Source organism: Lynx canadensis, chromosome B3 (assembly GCF_007474595.2).
Source record: "Lynx canadensis isolate LIC74 chromosome B3, mLynCan4.pri.v2, whole genome shotgun sequence".
Lineage (NCBI taxonomy): Eukaryota > Metazoa > Chordata > Mammalia > Carnivora > Felidae > Lynx > Lynx canadensis.
Genome location: NC_044308.2, coordinates 47,793,381 through 47,796,728, shown reverse-complemented (window position 1 = coordinate 47,796,728; position 3,348 = coordinate 47,793,381).

Sequence of the window (3,348 nt, the reverse complement as noted above, 5' to 3'; positions counted from 1 at the left end):
ACCCCAATCTGCAGTCCTTACATAGACAAAACTGTAATGAGAAGCCTGAATAATTAGTTCCTTTGACATCACCCAGGCTGAGGGATTTATTTTGTTTGCTTGTTTGTTTATTTATTTTAAGGAAAACTCCTGGGATGCGGATTCAATGGGGTAGGCAGGATTAATGAGAGTGGAACTTTACATTTCTAATCAGCCAGACTGGCCACTGCAGATGACTAAGAAAGAATCACAAGACACTGGTACATCCAGTGAATGCTTCACAAAATGTTAAATAAGAATGACAACATCAACAAATAGCACTCTTATCTACATAGGATTATAACATGTTAGGAACAGAAAAGTTAATGTCTTTCAAAAGCACAGCATTAACAAGAAAAGATTTCTCAGTAGTAAAGCCAATTCAGTAGAGACTCTTAGTACAAAGTTTATCTGTCTTTCAACAGATACTAAGAATAATGTTAGCAACCAAAAAGTGATATTAACATGAAAACATGAGATGTAATGGATGCTGTGTTGTGCTGCCCAGTTCTGTCTTCAGGTAGTGCTGTCAGCAGGCAGCTCTTGGCACTCAGCCCAGTCCAAAAATTGCCCTTAGCGACAGTGCACCCAGGACCAGCTTGCATCCACTGCCTGGTTGATATGAGAATATGAAAGCCTAGCCTCCTTACTGCAAGGGGAGTTGACTGGAAAGAGCCATTTCAGCTGCTCTGAAGAGCTCCTCAAAGGGCAAGCTGAGACCTTTGTTGAGACTGCACTGAGTTCAGCTTTTCCTGCTACCCAGTCCTGCCTCCTTGCCTTCCACAAATGTTGATTCTAAGGGTCCCTACTCTCTAATGCAAGCTCTGTATGCTCATCACTGCCTCTGAGTTTGCTTCTCAGGGAAGCCAAATTCTAACACTAAGGAAATCAAATTCTTTGTTTCTAACATGTTATTAAAATATAAGTATTATAGGGGCACCTGGGTGGTTCAGTCAGTTGAGCATCTAACTCTTGATGTCAGCTCAGGTCATGATCTCAGGGTCTTGGGATCAAGCCCTGCATCAGGCTCTGTTCTGAGTGTGGAGCCTGCTTAAGATTCTCTCTCTCTCTCCCCCTCTGTCCCTCTCCCCCACTTATGCTCTCTCTCTCACTCTCTAAAATAAAATAAAAAATACCCACAAAAAGAAAATGTAAGTATTTTAATAAGGAAATAGGTTTCTATCCATCATTTAATAACATATTGTTTAGGTATTTTTATTTTTTATTTTATTATTTTTTAATGTTTATTTCTTTTTGAAAGAGAGAGAGACAGAGTGTGAGCAAGGGAGGGGCAGAGAGAGAGGGAGACATAGGATCCAAAGCAGGCTCCAGGTTCTGAACTCTCAGCACAGAGCCCAAAGTGGGGTTCGAACTCATGAACTGAGATCATGACCTGAGCCGAAGTCAGAACTTAACCAACTGAGCCACCCAGGCACCTTGTTCAGGTATTTTTTAAATCCCCTGGTACAGAATTATTTTCCTGTGGATAGAGGTCGAGCTAGTTGATTTACTGTGATAGAAAAACAATTAGGTGGGAGAAGCGCATTCGACGTAGACTACCAAACAGTCAAGTCCCCACACTTAGGAAGTTACACTGGGGATTGGGGAATGGAACTGGAAATACATGGGAGAGAGAGAGAAATTAGGAGTTTGCCATTCCCAACAGAATTCACACAGAAAGTTTCTTGTTGATGCCTAAAGCCGTTCAGCTTTCTAGAGGACCAATTTCCTCAAATGGCTCTGTCAAAGACATGGCATGGTGAAGAAAATTTAGTAGGACAATCTGCCCCTCCCTTTGTCCTTAGTCCCTTCTGCTCTAGGTTTGGTCTCTCAGAATAATCTTTCCTCCCTAATCTTTTATTAGGCAATAGATACATGCTGAAGGTATTTGAATTTTAGTAGAGAATTCTACAGAAGGTGAAAACCTTTCAATTCAATGAATCTAAATCGCTGAGTTTCAGACACTGTGAGTAGAGGAAGAAAGGAAATTTGGGGGGTGGGGACAGCCTGGCCAGAGGCTAAGCCAGACACACTCCTAAAACACCTTTAATAGAGTCTTTAATTAATCATGTCTCATGCTGAGATTATTCATCTACCTCACTGTGACAACTCAGACTATAGTCTGCTTCACTATTAGTTTGGGTTTCAACAATTCATTCAACAATTATTGAGAAATTACCAAGTGCCAGAGAACCAGCAATAAATAAAACAGACAAGATCCCCACTTTCTATTGGGGGAGGACAGAGAAATGAACACAAATAAATATGATTTCAGATAATAAAAGAATAAAGCAAGGTTAAGATAGGGGACCACAGGGGTTATTTTTCCTTGAGGGGCTAGGTCAGTAAAAATGTTTCCAAAGAGGTAACACATGAGCAGAGGCCTGAATGGTCATCATCAAACCATGTGAAGATTTAGGTGAAGAGCATTCTAGGCAAAGGCTGTGTTCCACAAACAGCAAAAATGATGTGTAGCAGGGACAGAGCAGATGAAGGGAGAATTAAAGAGGATTAGAATGGCAGGAAGGGGGCAGATCATGAAGAACCCTGAAGGCTAAACTCAAGAGTTTGAATTTTTTTAATGTTTGTTTATTTTTGAGAGAGAGACAGAGAGACAGAGAGACAGAGAGACAGAGGATCCAAAGCAGGCTCTTTGCTGACAGCAGAGAACCGGATGTGGGGCTTGAACCCACAACACACGAGATCATGACCTGAGCCAAAGTCAGACATTTAAGCAACTGAGCCACCCATGAACCCCAAGAGTTTGAATTTTGTTTTAAATGTAATAGGAAACCACAAGACACCTTTTTGAGGAGGAAGAAAGATGATATGGCATATGTTCCTGAGGATCTCTCCACAAGCTGTATGAAGAAAAGACTGTAAGGGAGCAAGAGTGAAGTCAGGGAACACACAGGAAGCCACAGCTGCAGAGCACATGAGGATTGAGAAAGGTAGTGACAAGTGGTTGGGTCTAAAATGTATTCTAGAAAGAAAACTAGCGGGGCTCAATGGTGGATTCGATGTGAGGAGTGACAGAAAGGAAGGAACCAAAGATAGCTGCTAAGCTGTCTTTGCCAGCACAACTGGACAAATGATACTATCAACTAAGAGGGGGATACTAAGAAGGGACAGATTTGGAAGCAAGGAAAGTCAAGATTTCCCGTTGGACCTGTTAAATTTGAGATGTCTGCATCTCAGTGGAGATCTCGAATAGGCAGTTACATATATGAGTTTATAGTTTAGAGGAGAAATTGGGGCTACAAGTCTAGATCAACATGAAAAGGATACTTGAAACCCGTGGGCTGAGGGGTAGAGCCAAAGATGGGGAGA